The sequence below is a fragment of the Marmota monax genome, unplaced genomic scaffold (assembly GCF_021218885.2).
Source record: "Marmota monax isolate L192 unplaced genomic scaffold, Marmota_monax_Labrador192_F-V1.1 WCK01_AAM20220418_F8-fsc00390, whole genome shotgun sequence".
In the NCBI taxonomy this organism is placed as follows: domain Eukaryota; kingdom Metazoa; phylum Chordata; class Mammalia; order Rodentia; family Sciuridae; genus Marmota; species Marmota monax.
Window position 1 is genome coordinate 207,743 of NW_026693450.1, and position 24,503 is coordinate 232,245.

The window sequence follows — 24,503 nt, forward strand, 5'->3', positions numbered from 1 at the left end:
CTCCAAATTATAACAACATGTAAGCAGATCTGGTGTGAGGGTGGGGTACAATTTTTCGACAAGGGAATCAAGAAAATCATTGAATGTCTAGAAGAACATCTAAACCTTATTATGAAGGATATTGAAGAGCCAACAATGGGGATATCTGAAAATAGAGCAGTCCCTCCAGAAGGAGAGAGTAGCAGTGCAAAGGCCCGAGGCAGGGAGGTCTTTGATGCATTGGAGAGGCAAGGATGCCACATGATTCCAGAGGGATAACTGATGAAAAAGTGGGATGCAAAACTGGGCCATGTAGGGGCTCTGGGCTCCTGGAAGGGCTCAGGCTTTTAAGTTGAGCAGAATGGGAACTAGCCCAGGTTTTTGAGAGAGTAGTGACATGAGCTGCCTTCATGTGTTAAAAGTACACTCTGGAAACTGTGATGAATAGACTTCTGAGGGATGATGGCAGACACAAGAAGATCACTTAGGACATTACCAAAATAACCCAAGTGAGAGAACAGAGTGGAAATGATAAGTCTGATGAGGTGATTCAAATACTGGATTTATTCTAGAAATTAGAAAAGAGGATTTGCTGATACAAGAATGAAACTGCCATCCACAGGATGAAATAGAATGAAAGGAGATGGTCCCAAGTTTAGTGTTGGAGCTGATCAGTTGAGATGACGGACAACCTATAGGTGAGGTCAGGTTGGTAGGCCGATACATGAGTCTGGAGTTTGGGACAGGCTGAAACCAGAGATAAAAATAAGGGCATCATCTCTATTTAGGTATTATTTAAAGTCATGAGACTGGATGATATCGCCAAAGGTCCAACTGTCAATAGAAGGAAAAAAAGTCTGGGTTTGGCCCCTGAGGCCCTCTAACCTTGAGAAGTCAGGGGGAAAAAATGCAGTCAGGCAAGACAATAAGTGACCAGTTTGAGGCTGCTAGAGAACTGAGAAGGAAAAAAAAAAAAAAAAAAGCAAGTGGGTTAAGTGATGGGCCAGAGATGAGTGACAGCCTGAGAATAGATCTTAGCATTGGGTAACAATGAGGTCACTGGGGACCTAGACAAGAACAGTTTGGGTGGCATGGTGGGACAAAGACCTCCCCTGTTCTATTCGGGAGAGAAAAGGAATGGAGAAATTGTAGGGAGAAAGAGCAGGGAATAGAAAACTAAAAAAGACACAACTCCTTTCCACATAGAGAAACTGAGACTTGCAAAGTTTATTATCCTCCCCAAGACCTCATAGCTCTCAGATGGTGGACCCATGATCTGAAGCCATTCCAGAGTCCCAGGTTTCAAACAGCATAGCACAAGGCCTTGCCATACAACAGACTTTGCTTGCAATTCAGTCAAATATTTTTTCAATTAATAGCCTACTGATTATTGCTCAGGAGTGCCACCTGACTCCAAGTCTAGAAAGGCTCTGCCCAGTCCCCTTCCCTATCCCAGATGATCTGCCAAGATAAATACCATACTGACATCATAAAATTCTTCAGGTGCACTTTTCCCCATTCTCTCTTTTTAGGTTAACCCAATTCAGGGGTTTTTCCATTAATTTTATAATGCCAAGAACTGTATCTTACTCTCACATTCCCATATAGTGAAATAGTTGCCATGTACACAAAAGTTCAAATTGTGTTTTTAATGAAATGAACCTTATTGTGTAGGGCATCTTCAATAAGTTCTGTTCTGACAAACAGGGCACTTGCTTCCCACTCTGTATACCAGTAACCATTCCTTCAGTGTATTGACACTGTCCCCCTCCCCAGGCACTTAGTTGAAAGGGCTCCTGCTGGAAGTAGAGTCTTCAGGGCTTCTGATCTGGCAGCTCTTACCTTGTCTCTGCCCACTGGTAAGCCCCCAGCCCAGAGCACAGACTACAGTATCTTAATTCCTCAGACTCATATTCTCAGGAGTATCACTGTTTGTTTCCATGGGAGAAAAAAATTACATCCCATTTCCTTGTAATTATGACTGCCATGTACTATCAGAAGAAGCCATATATTTTAATGTTATGAAAAATTGAACACTATGAACATGTCCCTTCTAAACCTTGTTGTAATAGTCCTCAAAAGAGAAAGACAAATCCAGGGAAGATGAAACACAAATTTTAAACAAGTACCTGGCAGCTGTATGCAATGAAAGGAACAAAGGAGCACAATGACATTTGTAGTGCAGCCAACTCCCTAAGACCATACATATACACCCTTTGTGTCGTCCCATTTTAGCATCCTGGGACCTGTGATAACTACACTTTTCCAAGATTACTTTTCAGGAGCCCACTCAGGTTGATGCTCAAGTAAACTAGCTTTAGTTCACCATTTTCTGTCAACAAATATTTATTGTGCATCTATTATGGCCAGGCACACTTCTGGCACTGAGGATGCAGAAGAAAACAAAACTGACAAAAATCCCTACCCACATGAAGATTACATGGAGTGAAGTGGAAGTGGGTGGGAGGAAAGCAAAAAAAATAAAATGTTTTAATTAGAGGGTGCTTAAGAACTACTGAGAAAAATAAAGCAAGGAAAGATAGAAAGGGAGTGGGTTCTGACATCACCTTTAATAGGGTAATCAGGAAGGGTTACATTGACAGACATTTGAACCATGATCAGGTAGACATAAGGGAGCAAGCACAAGAATAAGTGGGGGAAGAACTTTCCATAGGGAAGAAAAAGCAAGCATCAAAATTATCAGGAAGAGTCAGCAAAGAACACTCAAGTATTCTGTTTGAATATTGATAAGAGATACAGCCTTCCTGGTGTTCAGAGTCTGTGGGTGGACTTGTACTCAGACAACCTAATAATTAAACAGTGACAGAATCCAAACCAGTCCTCCAATCCAACAGTGTTCCAGAATCCTATCCTGGCCAGCTGCTATGTTAGATTGGAGGCTGGATTCCAGAGTTTCCAAAAACCTAACAATTGAGGAACCTACCCTCAATGCCCTCTTCAGCATGTGGCTCAAGCATACAGCCCTGCTTACTGACTGGCCTTCTAAACTTCTAAGAGACAAGAGAGTTCATTCACAGAATAGAATATGAATTCTCAAAGTGTTATCCAGGGAACTGTGAGTGTCCCCAAAAACTGTTCCAGGAGACTGAAAAGTCAAAAGTTTTACATAATATTAAAATACCTTCCTCTTTGACCCTCATTCTCTCACAAGCTTACAGTAGAATTGTCCAGATGCTGCATGAGTGTAAAGACATCACCCTGCTGGATGGTTAATGGAATAGGGCACTTCCACATTCTTATGTTTAATATCTCCTTTAACCCACATAAATAAAACCTCTTTGAGATCCTCAATACTTCCGTTGTTTGTTTTTTTAGTCCTGGGTCCAAAAAAAAAAAAAAGTGGTTAACCGATGGAATAAAAACTTCTTGATAAATTCAAAAGAAAAATGAAACAGACCTTATCAAGAGCCTCACATCATAATATAATTGCAGACTAATATCAGATTTGGCGGAAGTGAAAGATATTATGCCTTCATATCAAGAGGTGGACTCCAGCTCTGTGAAACAAGCATGCAGCAGCCACATTTCATAGAATTTGAAACTATGCCTGGTGCGAATTTCCGTCTCCTCTAGGACACCCCTTAGGCAAAGGCAACGGCAAGCCTCAAGGTGTCCACTGCCCCACTGCACCTTAGAAAACACAAATGGTGCTGGGAAAACTGGAAACCCATATGCAACAAAATGAAATTAAACCCCTATCTCTCACCATGCACAAAACTTAACTCAAAATGGATCAAAGACCTAGGAATTAAACCAGAAACTCCGTGTCTAATAGAAGAAAAAGTAGGCCCTAATCTTCATCATGTGGGATTAGGCCCCAACTTCCTTAACAAGACTCCTATAGTGCAAGAATTAAAAACCAAGAATCAATAAATGGGATAGAATCAAAAAAAAATTTCTTCTCAGCAAAAGTCCACATCCTGGGAGCAAATTTTTACCCCTCACACATCAGATAGAGTACTAATCTCTAGGGTATATAAAGAACTCAAAAAGCTAAGCACCAAAAAAGTAAATAACCTAATCGATAAATGAGCCAGGGACCTGAACAGACTCTTCTCAGAAGAGGATATACAGTCAATCAACAAATATATGAAAAAATGTTCATCATCTCTAGCAATTAGAGAAATGCAAATCAAAACTACTCTAAGATATCATCTCACTCCAGTCAGAATGACAGCTATTATGAAGACAAACAACAAGTGTTGGCAAGGATGTGGGGGAAAAGGTACACTCATACATTGCTGGTGGAACTGCAAATTGGTACAGCCATTATGGAAAGCAGTATGGAGATTCCTTGGAAATCTAGGAATGGAACCACCATTTGACCCAGCTATCCCTCTCCTCAGACTATACCCAAAGGACTTAAAAACAGTAGACTACAGGGACACAGCCAATATTTATAGCAGCACAATTCACAATAGCTAAACTGTGGAGCCAACCTAGATGCCCTTCAGTGGATGAATGGATAAAACAAAAATGTGGCATATAAACACAATGGAATTTTACTCAGTAATAAAAGAGAATAAAATCATGGCATTTGTAGGTAAATGGATGGCGTTGGAGAAGATAATGCTAAGTGAAGTTAGTCAATCCCCCCAAAAACAAATGCTGAATGTTTTCTCTCATATAAGGAGGCTGACTCATAGTGGGGTAGGGAGGGGAAGTGCCGCAGTCTGGCTGGGCACAAATAACCGAGCCGCCACAAAGCCTTGTAGGTTCAAACAGCAACAACTTTATTTTCCAACTCACACAGGCACTACACGTGCGCTTCCCGGGAACACACACACTCCACCCAGCTCCAGGTGCCCAATCTCCCCGAACCCCGTGAGAACCCCCAGCGCCCAAGGCAGATTCCCAGAGCTGCCTTATTCCCGGAGCAGGGTCCATATACAACTCCATCAATCCAGCATCACAGCAATTATATACAGCTTAACTCAAATCATCATCTCAATGGTTCGCTGGTGTTGCCTTTCAACCATTCCCTCTGGCAATATGCCAGGTGTCATTCTGACCCTGCTGTGGCTCTCAACAGGGGAGCATGGGAGAATTAGATGAATTCTAGATAGGGAAGAAGGGTGGGAGGGAAAGGGAGGGGGCAGGGGATTAGCAAGGGCGGTGGAATGTGATGGACATCATTATCCAAAGTACATGTATGAAGACTCGAATTGGATGTCAACACACTTTATATATAAACAGAGATATGAAAATTGTGGTATATATGTATAATAAGAATTGTAATGCAAAAAAAGCACATGTATAAAGGCATGAATTGGCGTGAACATACTCTATATACAAAGATATGAAAATTGTACTCTGTATGTGTAATAATTGTAATGCATTCCGCCGTCCTGTATTTAAAAAAATAAAATGAAAAAAAGAGAGAGGGATGGAGGGCGGGGGAGAGAGAGAGAGATAAAACACAGTGGGACATCAGGGCCAGGCCCAGAAGCCAGAAACTAGTCAATTAGGTCACCTTCTCATTTGCTGTGGTTAACACGATGAATTAAATTACTGATGTCCAGAGGTGGGGGCAGCCCGGGATCTGCATAGGTGTCAAGGAAGGAGAGCCAACACCTGAACTCTGGCACCTGTCATCTGGGGGCACACAGACCACCGGAAATGGCTAGCCAGGTATCACTTTCTCCAGTGACAGGAACGCACAATAATAAAACCCACTAATTCAACTTCCACTGCGTTCTTCGGACTTGAGGACCTCAGAAAACTTCAAGTGTTTAAAAAAATAAAATAACTGATCAAAATAGGAAAACCTTCATCTCAGAAGAGGTCCAGACTGGAGACGCAAGAGCAGCCTGACTTCTGCAACACTGGGCCTACCTGAGCAGGTTCCCTGGGTGTCTTCCCATTGAATTCCCTCACTCACAAAATGCTGACACGAATATCAAAAGAAGTTCCTTATGGGGGAGTGACCACTTGAGTGACCACCCAAGGCTGTCAGATAGTGGTCACTCTGTGAATAAACTCTGTGTCTTGGGGCACTGTTTCCCAGGGCGGTAAAATTGTAAGGGTAAAAGAAATTGAAGTTAAAGCGTAAAAATTAAAGGGTAAAAGACCGGGTGTTGTAAAAGTTTCTAAGCTGCAAGGTCTGAGTTAAATTTCTGTAGCTGTTAAGACAATGCTTAGAACCGCCCAGTAAACATTTCCCCTGATTGTCTGGTTGTTTAATAACTGAAGGGGTCTGTGTGGTTGCACGCAGGCATTGCAGGGCCTGGACCAATCAGTTTAAATGTAACCCCCTCCTTAGGAATGACCTATCACTCCAGCTTGACCTGTTCCCGCCAATGAATGAACCAATCATGTTTAGTAGTTGTTGTTCAATTTTCTCACGCCTAATGATGATTTGTTCTGATGTATACAAAGCCCTCCGCCCTCCCCAAAAAGTGTACTTAAGCAGTGCTCAGCCCGTGCTCGGGGCTCTGGGCTGCTTTCCCTTCTTGAGTGGGCACAGAGCCCCAGCATGTTGGTTCAATAAATCCCCTTTTGCCAATTGCATGAGTGGTCACTTGGTAGTCTCTTTCTCCGACGTTTTGCGGGACCCTTACAAAACAAAGTCCTTTCTAATCCTGGCATTGGATCACACAGAGGTTGAATCAAGCAGCTGTGGGGTGCTTTTATATTCTTCCACAAAAGCAGGTGACTCAGTTAAGAACAAACTTTCAAAGTAGAGGTGCCCAAGCGTTAGCCGGGCTCTGTCCCATAAGGACTGTCGCCGCTGGAAAGGGTACCCGAGCGCCATAAAAGACAGGTGAACGAGTAAACCCTGCGGTGCGAGGTGGAAGCCCAGACCTGAGAGTTGGTTCCCGGTCCGAGTGAATGCACGGTGCTTCTCAGGGTTTGGAGGGAAACCATCTCGGGGAAGCAAGGAGAGGCCTTCCTTCTCGCCAGGTGTGGACGCTCTCCTCGGGGCTTGAACTCCCAGTTGGAGGAGGTGGGCTCCCGGAGCCTGGGGGCAGGCAGAAGAGGGTTGGCAGCCGGAACCATCCTCCTCACAGCTGCTTCGCGACTCTGAACGCGGAAGGAACACGCGAAGTGGCGGTAGCCGCGGGGTTGTGGACTCAGTGGGCTCTAGCTATATATGCCAAGCTGGCAGGCCTGGAGGGGTTGCCTGCTGCTCGGTGCCTCTCGCCTGCTGCTCTGCAGTTTGCGCGGCCACCTTCGGGAAGAGCTCAAGCGACCACGTCAGTGTCCACGTGGGCCCAAACACCCCCATCTAGCCGTTTTGGCCCCCGGGACCCGTTCAGGGCCGCCGTCCTCCTTTAAGCTAGCTAGAAGGAAAAAGAAGTTCCAGCACTGTCCTAAATCCAACCTAAAGTCTTATGTGTCTCTGCCCCTTCCTCTGTATTTTGAGGGACTCCCATGATTGAAAGACACATACCAAATAAATAAACGAAAAGTTATTTATATAAAGGAAAGTCCATTTAAACAAAAAGAAACTGCGTGGAAGTTTTGTTTGTAAAAGAAAGGGGAATGGAACGTGTGGGTATCCACACGGACCGCAAAAGCCGGTCATTCTTAAGGGATTTGTGGGAATAATATTAAGGATGTTAACACGAACTCAGAACCCTCCTGCAAAGATTAAATGAGGACATTCATGAAAACTACGTGGTTCGGCGGAGCACAGGGTAGGTCAGCGAAAAGTCGTTCTTTTCCCCCTTCAACCCCCGTGCCGGGATTTTTCAAAGCGTTGGTCTTCAAGGAAAAAAAAAATAGTATAAAAGCATTTGTTTGAGCCCCGCTTGTGCCTAAGGGGACTTTACTATCTTCCTTTATAGCCAGACTTATAAATGATTAACTTCTGAATGGGCGTTAAGTGGAGCATTTGTTACAGTGATTCTTAATTGTTTTAAGTCACTGTCCATTTTAAGAATTGGATAGAAACCGTCGTAACCTCCCAGCAAAAAGGGGAGGGGGGGAAAGCAGCTTAGATTTGTATACAATCGGGGAAGCAGGCAGGGGAGATCTGAAACGCGTTGACTCCGTTTGGCAGGATTCCTCCAGCTTTATAGAGCTGTTTTTCAAGCTTCGATTACACTCATGTTTAGGGTTCTGATGTTTTAATGAAAAAGCTTTTTTCTGTCCTAAATCCAAGTGGCGATTTGCTTTCTGGAGTTGACTCCAGTCTTCAAAAGACACTCCTCTACCCCGGTGGACAGTCCCTAAGCCGTTAAGTCACACTACCTTTCCAGGTTTCGGGTGCCAGCGCTGCCACCTACTGGCAAAACCTTCTCCTCCAGTGTAGGGAGCGTGGGGGGGGGGGAATCATGAACTCAAAAGGAAGTAATTACCTATTATTTCACACTCTTTCCTGAATCCATATGAATTATCCGCCAGTTAGTGTGGCTAGAGCGAAGCTGGAAGTAAAATGGATCACAAAATATGACTTAATTTGTTAATTTTCTTTTACTGTATTTCTGCTCTTACCTGTGATTTGCATTTACTTTTTTTTTTTTTTAAGAGAGAGAAATTTTTTTTAAATTTATTTTTAGTTTTCGGCGGACACAACGTCTTTGTTCGTGGTGCTGAGGATTGAACCTGGGCACAGCATTGCATGCCAGGAGAGCCCGCTACCACTTGAGCCACATCCCCAGCCCAGTATTTACTTTGATCTTCTTGCTTCTTAAGGTGGACCCCTGTCTTCTTTTCTAATACAAACATTAAAGCTATAAGTTTCTCCTTAAGAACTGCTTTAGCTGTATCACACAAATTTTGAAAAGTTATATTTTCATTGCATTCATTATTATTTCCCTGGTGTTTTTTTTTTTTTTTTCTTTGATGGTAGATTGTTTAGAAGTATGTTGTTTAATTTTTCCAAATTAGGGAGCTTTTCTAGGTATCTTATTGTTGTATATTCCTACTCCAATTCCAGTGTAATCAGAGAACATATTCTATACAATCCAATTATTTTAAATTTAGTAGGACTTTTTTAAGGTCAATGTATGGTGAGATACTGAGTTTGACATGTCTAGTACAAAGGTTACTTTGGTTCTGACATTTTTTTTCAGTGAGTTTCTTGTCTTAGCCAATCCATCATGAAGTAGGTTTATTCAATAAGACCCTTGGGGGGTCAGTCAGTGAAATCATCTACTATATATATATATATATATATATATATATATATATATATATATAAAGCCTCCACAAACATTCCTAAGTCTACTATCCACAGCACTAATCTAGATCTGGTGACAGGAAGGATTACGTGGCCTGGTCCTCACCTGCCTTCTGAAGACTTCTGGGTTAAAGGCCTTCCTGGTCAGGAGACAGATCCTGAATATGCTTATGGCATCCTCTCTGCCTATCCAGAGTATTCACATTGAGTTTAACTCCCTGAATTGAGCCTTGTTACTAGTTCAAACCTCTGAGTAGTTCAAGGCCTCTGCCAGGGGCCTGCCTACATGCTTCTGAACCTTTTCTTGATCCTTTCCCTTTATCCTTTAGGAATAGTTGATACCCTGGAATCCCTTCTTGGGTACTTCTACTCTTCACTTCTTCCTTTGTGCCCCTACTAATGACTTCATAAATTTGGATAAACCTATGGGACTCATTTCTTAATAGCAATTGCCTGAGAAAATAGCAAATGCCTTTTTGCTCTTTCCTGAAAAATCAGAATTAGCCTCAAAAATAAAGGCCTCAGGGCCTGCAGAGGTGGCATTACATCACCTCTGTGCCTTTCCCTGCCAGGCCTGGCTGACCTGCTGCCATCCTTTTCTTGAATCATGTAATACATTCTATAGATTTCTCCAGGTGGTCAGGACAGCCAGATGTGGTGGGCAAGCTGTAAGCAGGGGACTCAGTTAAGCTCCTGATCCAAAGAGTCTAAAACAATATGTGCTGTTTTAAGCCATTGAAGTTAATGGTAATTTATTATACCATAATTTACAATAATACACCAGGAGAAGAGGGCATCAAGCACATTTCTGGGAGCTCCAGTATAGTGCTCCCTCCACCAGCAGGGGTATCCTCCAGGTGAGCAGCCAAAGCCCTAAAATAGTAGTATTATAGAAATATCTACTTCCTCCATTGCCAGATATACAAGCTCCCTATGTTCCTAGATGGAACTAGCATATTGCTACAGTCCTTCAGTCACACAATATTGGCATCACAATTTTTAGATGGGAAAGAGTGTCAATTATCCCAAACTGGTGATTGCTTAGCAAGCATACTGTTTGCACCAGACAGTGAGGAATAGAAAACATCCTCTGACATCTGGGAGCTGGGCTGGCTCTGTCAGGCTTTGGTATGGCTACAAGCTGGCCTGACACCCACAGTTAGGTCTGGTGTTCTCCTGATGGACATAAACAAATTCATAGAACATCAATATCAGACAGTTCTATTCTTTAACCATGATGAGTGAAGACAAAAACATCCATAATCACAACTAAATACATACAACATGTACATTGCTCAAATCACAAAAAAGATCTGAGATTCTTCATATCCTATCTAATAAGTGGTTGTTTTTTCTTTACCAATTCTAACTTCAGCCTCCTTTCATTTCTCCAGCCATACTGAGATATATTAACATGTCATCTGAGAATGAATTATTGTCGCCCACGCACGTCTCAGCAGGTGACGGATTCAGGATCACACTGCGTGAATTGGGCTGGCAACAAAAAGACCACACAAACACAAAATACCTTTTTTGGGGGTCAGTGACAGCTCTGAGACCTCAGGTGTCAGCTACCACACTGGGAGGGCAAGAGGAGCGAGGGAGACAAGAGGCAAGAGAGAAAACGCCCTGAAACCCTGTTTTTGTTAGGGGAAAGACATTTGATAGAATATTACACCCAAATAAGGCAAGGGGTATGTTACAACAAACGAGGGGGTGTAGTCCAGTCCCATTGGGTGATGCCCAATCCCAAAGAGGCACTTCCTTGCCCAGCGAAGGTAAGACCCACTTGCTTCACACTGCAAGCAATGCTTGTTCCACACCCCCATTACACAAGGCAAAGGGGGTGAGTTCAGCTCCTGCTCAGGGCAGTCCCCAACAAATTATGCCTCACCTCTCTCTTTTTTTGGGGGGGCGCTGGTAGTGCTGAGAATCTAACCCAGAGCCTCAGGTATGCTGGACAAGCCACTGAGCTTACATCCCCAGTCCTTTTTATTTATTATTTTGAGACAGGGACTTGCTAAGTTGCTAGGGTAGCCTCAAACTTGCCATCCTTCTTCTCCAGTCTCCTGAGTAGCTGGGATTATGGATAGACAAAACCACATTTGGCTGTGTATGCCCCGCGCCCCCCCAATTTATTTGTTGAAACCCTAACTACCTCAAAATGTGGTAGGACCTCAAAATGTGACTATATTTAGATGTGACTATTTTTAGCAATAGGTCTTTAAAAAGGTGACTCAGTTAAAGTGAGGCCATTAGGATGAGCTATAATCAAATCTGACTGGTGTCCTTAGAGGAAAAGGAAGTTTGGACACAAACACCAGGGATACATGGACACAGTAAGAAGACAGCCACCTCTAAGCCAAAAAATAGAAGCCTAGGAGAAAGAAAGGCTGCCAACACTCTAATCTCAGACTTCTAACCTCCAGAACTATGAGGAAATATATTTCTTTTGATTAAGCCCCCCAATCTGGAGTATTTTTATGGCACCCCAAGCTAATGTGGATAATCAAAAATTATCCACACTTTCTGAGAGCACCCTATCCAGAGTGAAGCCTCACTTCCTTGACTCTTCCTCAGAATCATTTGATGATACAAATCTGAATCCTACAACAAGCCCCTCCTAAGGCCCACTCACTGCAACACCCTCAAGGTGTAAGGAAATCTAAACAAAGAGGAGACATAAAGAGAGAGAGTTCTCCCTCACTGCAAAGAGCAACAAATACAACTAATTAATTCAACTTTAGGTCTTAGCTGAAGGGCATTGATAATTGTATGTCTACTTGGGGTGACATTGCCCAGCCCTCAACATATCCCTTGTGGTGCCACTGGTATTAACCCCAGACTTTAAAGGAGGATCTCTTGGTATTAGTATATGATTGTTCTGCTCCCTTGTTCCTCCTCACCTGCTCTTGTCCTCCCCATATACCACATGGGTGATACTGTGCAGAGGTGACTGCTACCCTGTTCCTGGAAGCCTGATACAATATTGGTGCCAGTGTGATTCCCAATAGAAAAAAGCTTAACAGTATGCCAGGATGAGCTAAGGCCTCCAGTGAGAGCACTAGAAAAACAATGGATGGTCATTGTTCAGCAACCCTTAGGCTTTTCTTTACTCAGTGGAATTTGCAAGTAAAGGGGAAGTGCTGAATTGCTGGGCCATTCCCTGGCCCTGAAGGGTTTTTTTGTTTGTTTGTTTTTCCCCAGAAAAGTAGGAAGGGTGAAGAAACTGGAGACAACTCTGGGGGAAAACAGGGCAGAGGTATTGACCACCTGACAGCTATGAGGCCTTGGGGAGGATAATAAACTTTGCAAGGTCTCACTTTCTCCATGTGGAAAGGAGTTGTGTCCTAATTGGTTTTCTATTCCCTGCTCTTTCTCCCTACAATTTCTCCATTCCTGTTCTCTCCTGAGTATAACAGGGGAGGTTTTTGCCCCACCATGCCACCCAAACTGTTCTCATATAGTCCTCATTGGCTTTCAAAGGGGGCCTAGCCACACACAAGTGACAATGGTCCAAATGTGTCATTTTTGCTATGAATTCCAAGTAAACAAACTACAAACATTTTCTAAAACTGACCTGAATGGTTGGTTTTTAACCATGTTATTGATTGTTCTACAGATCCTTTTAAAAACTCTAACTTGATACCTAATGCATATTTAGTGCAACCAGAAGCTACTTGATTCATTTTTTCAATACCTTTATTAATAGATGTGACTCCTGGCTCCACCTTGGCTAGTTAACTAGTAATCTCTGGTGGGTGTGGCCCCAGCATTGGCATTTAAAAAGTTGCCTGGCCATTCTAATGTGCAGGCAGGATCAAGAAATAAACAGACAAAAAGAAAATTACAAGAGAGTAATAGGACTAATAGGATAAGTTATACTCCATGTATGTATAATATGCCAAAATATACTCTAATGTATAACCAAAAAGAACAAATAATGTGAAAGAATATTTGGGGGCTTAGGGATAATTATTTTTGAGGCATCTCAAACTGATAATTAAAAAAAAGAGAGAGGGAGAGAGAGTAATGTAAGTATGACCAGGATTCATGAGAACCCATAACTAACCCATTATTCCTGAGAGTTTTCCACTGAAAGTTTAGTTCTTTAAACAAAGAACTAAAATTTGAATAGGAGTTTACCAGAGTACAGCATTCCAGGGATAGGAAATAACACAGTTGAAGGTCTTGAGGCCTTCAGAGTGAGCTATAGAATCCAGTTAAAGCAGGTAAGGATGAGAAAGGCAGAGAGAGCAAGACCAGAGGTGCAGCCATGAGCAGGGCTGAGGAGCTTGCAGGGGAATTGTACAACCAAATGTACACTTTAGAAAGATCATTTGCCGCAGTCTGGCTGGGCACAAATCACAAGCCACCGAAGCAGGAACAAACTTTATTTCTGAACTCCACCAGCACACTCCACACACGCTCCCAGGAAAAAATGCCACACGGCTCCTCCAGGGACACACTACACCAACAGGAAGTCCCTCCTCCGGAAATCCCTCCTACTGCACTTCCCCAACCAATGGGAACTTCCTGGAGTCCCTTGAGAGCTCCAAAGTAGCAGGCCAAGGCCGACAGCAGGGGTCTAATATCCAATTGAATGCAGATCTTAACATAATCATTATCATCTCAATGGCTTGCTGGGGTCACCTTTCAACCAAAAATGCCATGTGTCATTCCTACTTGGCTATGGCTCTCAGCAATCATTCAGGCCACAGCATGGAGGGGAAGTTGGAGGGAGTGAAAGTGGAAGTGGTGAAATAAGTTAGGAGAGTGAGGCTAGGTTCTGGCAGGAGACAGGAAAAAGGGTGATATTACACAAATTAACACCCACCCTGCTCAGTGGTTGATTGGACATAGGGGAAAGAGTTTCTTATTCTAGAAACTTCCCAGAATTTGTACCCAGAAAGGCCTCCAGACCATACCCTCTGGCATCAACTTTGCAACCATAGTGGCAAAATGAGTGTAAATGCACAAGGACCCCATCTTTTCTTTCTTTCTTTCTCTTTCTTTCTTTCTTTCTTTCTTTCTTTCTTTTCTTTTCTTTTTTTTTTTTTTGTACAAGGGATAGAACCCAGGGGTGTTTAACCACTGAGCAACATCCCCAGCCACTATTATTATTATTTTTAAACAGGGCCTCATTAAGTTGCTGAGGCTGATTTTGAACTTGTGATCCTCCTGCCTCAGCCTCCCAAGCCACTGGGATCACTGTGCCCAGCAGGGCCCCCAATTTTATATGCTTTTCAAAGATTCTTTATATAACAAAGGCAATAAGGGAATAGGGGAGATTGCCTTTAATTTCCTCTATGCTCATAAGCACCAACTTCTAGATTCCCCTAAACTTTTCCCCAGCTTCCTCCTGATATCTCCTAAATGTCAATTTTTAGATACCCTGCAAGTCTTGCCCGAACTCAGTAGAGTATCACCTCTTAGCCAGCTTCCCTTTGAACTGAGTGCTATGAAAAGAACTCTGGCCTTGGAAATAGATGGAACAAGTCTCAACTTGTCTCTGCCATGTGACCTATTAGCCACGTGACCTCAGACAAGTCACCTAACTCTTAGAACTTTAGACATCTGCTAAATGGCAATAAGAATACTTGCCTCATAGAGATGTTGCAAAGATTAGAAATAATGCAATATACAAGGAGTCAAGCGATATATATAAATTCACATTCATAATGTGGAAAAGCTCCTAAATTTAAAGAGAGAGAAAAAAGGAAAAAGAACATTGGCTTAGTTAGGAGATCTGCGAGGATCATAAAGAGATGAAAAACAGGGAAAAGGAAAAGAAGGAAGTAAGAAAAGAAGGGAGAGTGGGAATAAAGATGGAGAAAGGAGGGGAAATATAGTAGTCAACAGAGAAATGAAAAAAATACTAGCTAATCAAATTAAAGCAAATTAATTCTGGATATGGATGGTGTGCTTGCCCAACAACGTGAATATACTTAATGCCACAGAACTGTACAGTACACTGAAGAATGAATCAAATGGTAAATTTTATGTTAAGAATGCTTTGCCACAGTTAAAAAATAAATTTTTAAAGACAAACTAAAGCAACTAGGTGCTTTTTTACCTCTCAAATTGGCAAAAAAAGTAAATAAATAAAATAAAACTTGGCAACATCGGAGAGAAAAAAACAAAGTTTTTTGTGAAGCAATCAGCACCATTTAAAATGTGCGTGCCCTTTAACCTTCAACTTCCACTATAGGAATCTGTCCTAAGGAAATATTGACTCATATGCACAAACAGGCACATGCACATACACAAGACACAGTTTGAGAATCAACAAACTCAGTTACTGCAGCACTAAAACATGAGCAGTTTCAATCCTTTGGTACATCTTTAGGTTCTGGGATGTAAGAACACACAGCAAACTGGTGACTTCCCCAAGGAGAGTATAAGATAGGTGTGGGTGGGAAGTAAGGAAAAAGGGCTTTCAATCTTGATTCTCCAATCTTCTGTATTGCAGTGTGTGTGTGTGTGTGTGTGTATGTTTTGCTGGGGATGGAACCCGGGGCCTCACACATGGTAGGCAAACATTCTACCACTGAGATACAACACCAGTCTTTGTCTTGCTGATTTTTTAAATAGAAAGCTCACCTTTTATAATTTCTCTAATTCTAGTTATTTTTTTAAACTGGCTGGTTCTTGAAAAAATGTCACATGGCCAGTTAAGTCGACTCTGTGCTTTATATTTCAAAATGTAACTACCTGCTCTTTCTTTCCAATGGCCACAGAGCTTTCTACAAAGTGGTTGGCTATTTTTTATGATTATATACAATGCTGCAAGGAACAATGCGGTGAAGAAAATCAGTGTTGCAGAAAACATCAGGACTATCTGCCGCAGTCTGGCTGGGCACAAATAACCGAGCCGCCACAAAGCCTTGTAGGTTCAAACAGCAACTCTTTATTCCCCAACTCTCACCAGCACTGCACACACACTACTCGGGAACACACTCCTTCCACTGGGCTCCGCGTGCCCAATCTCCCCGAGCCCCCAAGAGAACTGCCCAGGAACTCCAAAGTAGTGGGTGCCAGGCAGATTCCCGGAGCTGCCCTATTCCCGGAGCAGGGTCCATATACAACTCAATGAATCCAGCATCACAGCAATTATATACAGCTTAACTCAAATCATCATCTCAATGGTTTGCTGGTGTCACCTTTCAACCATTCCCTCTGGCAATATGCCAGACAACATTGTGACTAGGCTGTGGCTCTCAACAACTATCATTCTTGCAGTTCTGACTTGTTTGTTGGGAGAAATGGGCCCAAGTTGCTGAGGCTGGTGGCCCAGCAGGTCCTTTGAGTGATACAGTGTGCCGTCAGCTCTTCCTGCCATGGTTTGGCTGGCTGGCTGACTGTTGTGACCCCCATCTGGACCCTGAGACCCCATCAGTCTTTGGAATACTGCCCTGGCATCTGGCAACTGATACTTCTATAATTGGGTTGGGGAAGGGTCTTCTTTCCTGCTTTACTCATTCATTCATTCCTTGCCAGAGATCCTGCTCGGTTTTTGCTTTGTTTTGTTTTTGTTGTTGTTGTTGTTTTTTTTTTTTTAATTTTAATATTTATTTTTTAGTATTTGGCGGACACAACATCTTTGTTTGTATGTGGTGCTGAGGATCGAACCCGGGCCGCACGCATGCCAGGCGAGCGCGCTACCGCTTGAGCCACATCCCCAGCCCTTGTTGTTTTTGGTAGAAAGCTCCTTTTGCCACTTGCATGACAAAATCAGTATAGGGCCTGGACTCACAAGCATTTAATGTTAGTAGCTTTAGTTGAAGATACCCTTCTACCTGCAGTTTATAAGCCATCCTGGCCACTGGGGAGTCAGGGATCTGCTCTCACTCTTGCTATGGCCACTGTGAAACCTCTTTTGGCCCACAATTCCAGCCCAAGAGGCAGCTTTTCTCTAAGTGTGCAGAGATGTGCTCACTCTAATAAAAGATCTATCTCTACAAAGGAAAATATGGCTTGCACCCTACCAGAAATGAAGCATCAATACAATTATTTTTTCTATTTGATCCTTTTTTTTTTTTTGGTACTAAGGATTGAACCCAGGGGTGCTTAACCACTGAGCCATATTCCCAGCCCTTTTCATTTTTACTTTTTTATTTTGAGACAGATTCTCACTGAGTTGTTTAGGACCTCACTAAGTTGTTGAGGCTGGATTTGAATGCACAAATTCTCCTGTCTTAGCCCCCCAAGCTGCTGAGATTACAGGCATGAACCACCATGAACAGCGATCCTTTTTAAAAAGGGTTTTTTAAAAAATATATATTTTAGATCTTGGAGTGTAACTCTGTGGTAGAGTGTTTACCTAGCATATGCAAGGTCTGGGTTCCATCCCCAGCACCATAAAAATACATGTGGTGCTGGGGATGGTTCATATGTTCATGCTTCATATGTTCCCGCTGGATCTCAGCCAAAAGGTTGAGAAGCAATACACATTTCATAATTCCTAAATAATTGCCCTGGACAGGCCAGTCACTCAGGGTTTTATTCTAATGGAAGTTATACTGCACCCAGCTCTTATTCAGGAAAGTAGGATTCAGCATAGGGAAATTAAGTTACTTGCTCAAAGTAATTTAGTAGGTGTTGGATTCAAACTCCCATTCTAACTTGAGAGTCTAAACATTCACCTACTTTCCTATTTCACCTCCTCTTACCACCAGTTATCATTTTCTTCAATATATGTACATAACGTATTAGCATATATATGTATATATAAAAAATTCCATATACATATATAGGAATTTTTTGAACATACATAAAAGAGAGGTGAGTATAATGAACCCTTTATGTACATATCACCAAGCATTTTTTTTTGTATCAGAGATTGAACCCACGGTGCTTAACAACACTGAATCACCTCCCCAATCCTCTTTTATATTTTATCTACAGACAGGTTCTCACTGTGTTGCTTAGGGCCTCAATAAGTTGCTGAGGCTGCCTTTGAATTTGCAATCTTCCTGTCTGAGCCTATCCCTCCAGAGTTGCTGGGATTATAGCCAAGCGCTATTGTACCTGGCCTCACCTACCTTTGAAGGACATATTTGTTGCTCCAAATCTAGGTTCCGTGGAACAGTCTGGGAATCACACACCTAAGTCATCATGATTGACTCCTCCAGAACCTGGTCAGAAGAGCATGGTATGGATCATGCAAGTAGAGCCCAGGAGACAGTGGCCATACTCACAGAGGAAGCAGACTGTATAAGAGGGAAGCATGGGTCAGAAAAGCAGTGGGAAGGAGAGAAAAACTCCAGCCACAGGCTAGTTCCAGCCCTGAGGCATTCTCATTCAATCCTCTGTCATGGACCTGCACATCACTGTCCAGATCCTGCCTCAAGGGAGGACTTGTCCAGCTTACCCGCAGAGTTGCCAGCAAACAGCCTCCAGGTCAGCACCTTCAGCAGCAACTGGTGCAGTTACCTTGCCCTTTCAATGGCCATCTCAGCCCATCTTGGGGCATCTGTAGTTTCAGAGGCTCCTTGGGGTGTCTGAGGAACTATGATAGTTATTAAGTCCACATGGACATCACATTGCAGCTTAATTTCTCCCTCTGCTCCATCCCGCTTCCTTCCTCCCCTTCTGAAAAAGTTCATATAGGGGAACTCCCAAATGAACATTTTGTTCATTAATCCTGTCTCAGAATTTGTTTCTGGGAAAACCCAACCTGCCACACCCCATTGCTTGAGGGTGCCTGACAGAATCTGTTCCATAAACAGTAAACCAGAGAGACACCTTACTAGAGCTGTGATTTCTACCACACTCTCCTTTACAGAATACGCAGGAAGCTTCAAGATAAAAGAATGACATGGGGAATGGGAGAGATTTAAATTGTACATGCAGCAGGGTAGAGCAAATTTCCTGGAAGTTATACAAACTTAATACAAGTCAAAAATGGGGGGCTGAGACTGTAGCTCAGTGGTAAAGTGCTTGCCTCGCATATGTGAGGCACTGGGTTCAATCATCAGCACTACATAAAAAATAAATAGATACTGTGTGTTCATCTACAACTAAATAAATATTTTTTTAAAAAAGTAAAAAATGGATGAAAATTGGTGAAAGTGGGATGGCATCAAACTAAAGGAAAAAAAAAGCTTCTGCATAATAAAGACAACAATTAATATGCAAAGAGAAAAGTGGGAGAAAACCTGCCAGCTACACTTCCAACAGAGGATTAACATCTAGAATATAAAATATAAATACAAAAAGTGCTTATAAAAAGATCTTAGAATATAAGTTAAATTTTAAAGAACTTAACACCAAAAAACAAAAAGCCGGATGCAGTGGCAGCTTAGGAGGCTGCGGCAGGAGGCTCACAAGTTCAAAGCCAGTCTCAGTAAAATCGAGGCACTCAGTGACTCAGTGAGACCCTATCTCTAAATAGAATACAAAAAAGGGCTGGAAATATGACTCAGCGGTCAAGTGCCCCTGAGTTCAATCCCCGGTACCAAACAAACAAATAACCCATTCGATACATGGACAAAAGAAGTACAAATTATATGGAAAAAACATTCAACATCTCTGGACATGAGGAAAATGCAAATCAAAATTACACTGAGATTTCATCTCACTCCAGTGAGAATGGCAATCACTAAGAATACACATAACAGGGGCTGGGGTTGGGGCTCAGTGGTAAAGTGCTTGCCTCATATGTGTGAGGCACTGGGTTCAATCCTCAGCACCACATAAAAATAAATAAATTAAAATAAAGATATTGTGTTCATCTATGACTAATATATATGAATACACATAAAAATAAATACTGACAAAGATGCAGGGAAAAGGGAACTCTTAGTACAGTCATTATGGAAATCAGCATGGAGGTCTCAAGAGACCAGGAATGGAACCACTATGTGACCCAGCTAAACAATTTTTTTATGGTTTGAATATGACATGTCCCTCCAAAAAAAACTCATGTGTTGTCCAATGTGGTAACATTCAGGGTAAAATGTTTAGATTATGACATCTGTCATCTTATCAATGGATTAATTCATTTGATGGATTAATAATTTGAATGGATCACTGAGTAATAACTGTAAGCAGGTGGGTGTGGCTAGAGGAAGTAAGTCACTGGGGGCATTCCCTTGGGGATTATATTTTGTCCCTGGCTCCTTGTGCTCTCTTTCTGCTTCTGTACCATCTTGAGCTGATAGCTTTTCTCACTGTGCACTTTTTTCAAGATTCTCTGTCTCACCTTGGACGACGGAGTCAGCCAACTGTGGACTAAACCTATGAAACCGTGAGCCTTTTGTGGACTAAACCTATGAAACCGTGAAACTTTTCCTAGGAAAGACAGTGGAGTGAATCTGACATAATTTTGTGTGTGTGTGTGTGTGTGTGTATGCATACACACCACGTGAATCCCACCATAACATGTACATCCACAAGAATGGGGTTCTAATTAGAATAAGATATATTCCATGCTTGAATAGTTATATCAAAATGGATTCTACTGTCATTAAATTAAAAAGAACCAATAAAAAATAGACTAAACTTAAAAATAAATAAAATAAACTTTTCCTCCTCTAATTTTTTTTTTTGGAGGAGGTACCGGGGATTGAACTCAGGGGCACTTGACAGCTGAGGCACATCCCAGCCCTATTTTGTATTTTATTTAGAGACAGGGTCTCACTGAGCTGCTTAGGGCCTCGCTAAATTGCTGTGGCTGGCTTTGAAATCGCCATCCTCCTGTCTCAGCCTCCTGAGCCGCTGGGATTACAGGTGTGCACCTCCTCACCTGGCTTTAAGTTGTTTTTGCCAGGTGTTTTGGTCACAGTTACAAAAAAGTTGACTAACACATCACTCCTTGGTACTACACAAATACATGTGTTTTCATGTTTATAGCAGCACAATTCACAATAATTAAGTTATGGAGCCAGTTTAGGTGTCTGTGAACTGATGAAAGGATAAAGAAGATATGGCATATATAGACAATGGCATTTTATTCAGGCATAAAGAAGAATGAAATTGTATCATTTGGAGGAAAATAAATGCAAAATAAGTTAAGCAAAATAAGCCAAACTCAGAGAGGAGTCAAGGGCAATATGTTTTCTCTCATATGTGAAAGCTCTCTGGTCCTCTCTAGAAAAAAGGGACCTCCTGAAAATAGAAGAGAGACAAGTAAAGTAGAGGAAGGGGACCAAAGTGAGGGAAGAGGGAAGGGAAAGGGGAGGGATTGGGTACTGAGGATTGAACTTGATCAAATTATGTGCATATATGAATAGATGACAATGAAATACATGATTCTTTATAAATATTATGTGCCGATTAAAAATGAAAAAAACCTAAGAAATTCAGGAATCCAATAATGTAACATTCTGTGACATAGCAACCCAGTTAATTTAACAACAACAAATTAAATAGCTAAAAATTTGATAAAATCACTATTATTTCTTGGGAAAAATACCGGGGAGTGTTCTCTGAAAAATAACCAATAACAAATCAGAATCAAAGGAAACTGACCATACTTGTCTTGTATAATAGAGGAAGAAGAGTTGGTACCAGATACCCAAAGTATGTTAATAGGAATACCACCAGTGACTTCCCATAACCTTGCAACCATCTGCAGGTGGTTCCTTGATCAGTTAAAAAAAAAAAAGGTTGAGGGGGCGCTGCCGGCAGATCTCTGCAAGCTTCCTTCAATGTTTCAATGTGCACCCACATAGCTCTAGGAACCAAGCCAAGGAATACAGATTTGTATAATGGAATGTGGCTTTAGCCTCTCCTAGTCTGAGGCTTCTTTGTGTAGGTGTTGGCTACCATTGCTCATAAATAAAATATCACAAAAGTAATGATACTAAAGAAATGTATATAAACCAGATTTTTGTCTGAACCAATGTAAGACACTTCTAGTCAGAAGAATCCCTTAGCCTATTTGGAAAGAATCTAGAGGTTTCTGCTGTTCATGTAGGATCCTCTTACATTTAGCTTCCTACCATTTTTTTAACCTTTTGAATCTTTCTTCTCACCATTTGTTTTCTTCATTATAAATAAGGCTAGCTCTTTCTGTTGAATTCTGTATGTTTCCTATTAGTTACTTATTTGAGTAATTACATGAGACTGATAGATAACTAAATCCACAGAAGTTCATTATTTTTCACATAAAAATCTGTTATAATCTGATTTCTGCAAGTTACAAATAGATAATGACTTTATTTTTGTTCAAACTCAGAAAATGAAATAAACAAAGAAAAAGCAATGTTTTATGAAGCTATATTGTGCATATTATTGATAGCAACATAGTCACACATTGCCTTAAGGGAAAATATTATCAATTTCTCAAAACGAAATTTGGAATTTTATAAAAAATTCTGAAATCTTTTTTTTTAATTTTAATATTTATTTTTTTTTAGTTCTTGGTGGACACAACATCTTTGTTTGTATGTGGTGCTGAGGATTGAACACGGGCCGCACGCATGCCAGGCGAGTGCGCTACCGCTTGAGCCACATCCCCAGCCCAAAATTCTGAAATCTTAAGCAAAATTATTTCATGAACACCAGCACAGCACAGTTGACCACATCCACTGATCAAACTTCATGCTATTCTAAATCTTTTTCTTTCTTTCTTTCTTTTTTTTTTTTTGGTACTAGGGATTGAACACAGGGGGCCCTTTACTACTTAGATACACCCTGGCCCTTTTAATTTTTTATTTTGAAACAGGGTCTCACTGAGTTCCCAGGCTGACCTTGAACTTGTGATCCTCCTGCTTTAGCTTTCCAAGTAACTGAGATTAAAGGCATGTGCCACTGCACACTGCCAAACATTTTTTTAATTGAAAGGCAATAATATGTTATTGAAGTGTATGTCTGAACATTTAGAAAGAGAAAATTATACTAACATATTATTTGGAGCAACTATAAGTAAATGGAAAACAATGGGATCTAAAAATGGAAAACAAATCTCACCAGTATAACCATTTGATTATGATTAAAAAAAAGAGAGAGAGAAGAAGAAAGAAAATAAAATGCATCCAACTATTACTTTCATAGGTTTTATTGGCTTAGTTTCTTTGTTTCAATCCACTGCAGCTGCAGCATTAGGCCCAAGCAAGGAAGACAGGCACAAGTAACATGCAGGCCCTTGGCAAAGGCTTCCCTGTTCTGTAGCCTGGAAGCAAAAGTGACTGCACCTCAGTACCAGATTTGTTTGTGGGGGCGCCACTGCAATCCTTAAAGCTTCTGTATTTAGTGATTGGAATGATAGAAGCACCTTCCTAAGAACTTTTCTGCCATGCCAACCTTCTCTCTCATAGATTCTTCTAGTGGTGCCAAGTGTCCATTTTATTCTTCTTTTCCTATTCATGTTTGTGGCTATAAAAATTAGCCCAGGGATTCTAGGGACTACAGAAGTGACTTGTGAATTAGGAATTAACAGTTTTCTGAATAGCTGTATATGAGAATGGAGGAGTATTTTGCTATAGTGAATAGCTCATATTATTCTTAAATCTTTATGCATGTCAGTCTGGACACAGCACACATGAAGTGAAATAGATTCTTCACGTTGGCCACAAGATGAATACTGAAGGCTAGAATTGCAAATAATTTAGTTTAATAAAATGATAAATTAAACTTAATTTCATCTGCAATTTTTTTTAAGTCCTGTGGATTGAATCCATGATCTCATACATACTAGGCAAGCTCTTTACCTTTGAGTTACATCCTCAGCACTTTTTATTTCATTTTTAACAAGACAGGGTTTTGTTAAATTGTCCAGACTGGACTTTAATTTGTGATCCTCATGCCTCAGCCTCCTGAATAGCTGGGATTACAAGGCATGTGCCACTATACCTGGCTCATCTACAAAATTTTTAATGAAATATTTAATTTAAAATGACTTTGGTTGGCACTTTGATATCAATAATTAGTCATAGTTTGGTTTAGAATACTAGATAGTTGTAAATATTTTAGAAGAAAGTAATTTTTTTTTAAAGAGAGATTGAGATTGAGAGAGAGAGAGAGAGAATTTTAACATTTATTTTTCTTAGTTTTCGGCGGACACAACATCTTTGTATGTGGTGCTGAGGCTCGAACCCGGGCCGCATGCAAGCCAGGCAAGTGCGCTACCGCTTGAGCCACATCCCCAGCCCTAGAAGAAACAATTTTAACATATAAAGTTTTAGCTTTTTTTACATAACTGAATTCACACTTAAAAAATTTTTTTTAGTTGTAGATAGACACAATATCTTTATTTTATTTGTTTTTATTTTATGTGGTGCCAGGAATCAAAACCAGTGCCCCACGCATGTTAGGCAAGTGCTCTACCACTAAGCCACAACCCCGGCTCCTGAATTCACATTTTTAATAACACTACAGTTGATACTTATCATTTGTGAATTCTGTATTTGCAATTATACGGCTTGCTAAA

General features: G+C 41.3%; 1 long non-coding RNA gene across 1 annotated transcript in view; it reads right to left on the reverse strand.

Annotated features, from left to right (window-relative positions):
- LOC124101536 (uncharacterized) overlaps nucleotides 1-19,765 on the reverse strand; it is an 85,897-nt gene extending 66,132 nt beyond the window's left edge. Inside the window, exons 1-2 of the long non-coding RNA XR_009228041.1 lie at nucleotides 18,501-19,765; nucleotides 18,172-18,339 (exon numbers count right to left, since the gene is read on the reverse strand). This is a non-coding gene — a long non-coding RNA (uncharacterized LOC124101536). The remainder of the gene's footprint in view (nucleotides 1-18,171; nucleotides 18,340-18,500) is intronic.
- Between the last annotated feature and the right edge of the window lie 4,738 nt (nucleotides 19,766-24,503).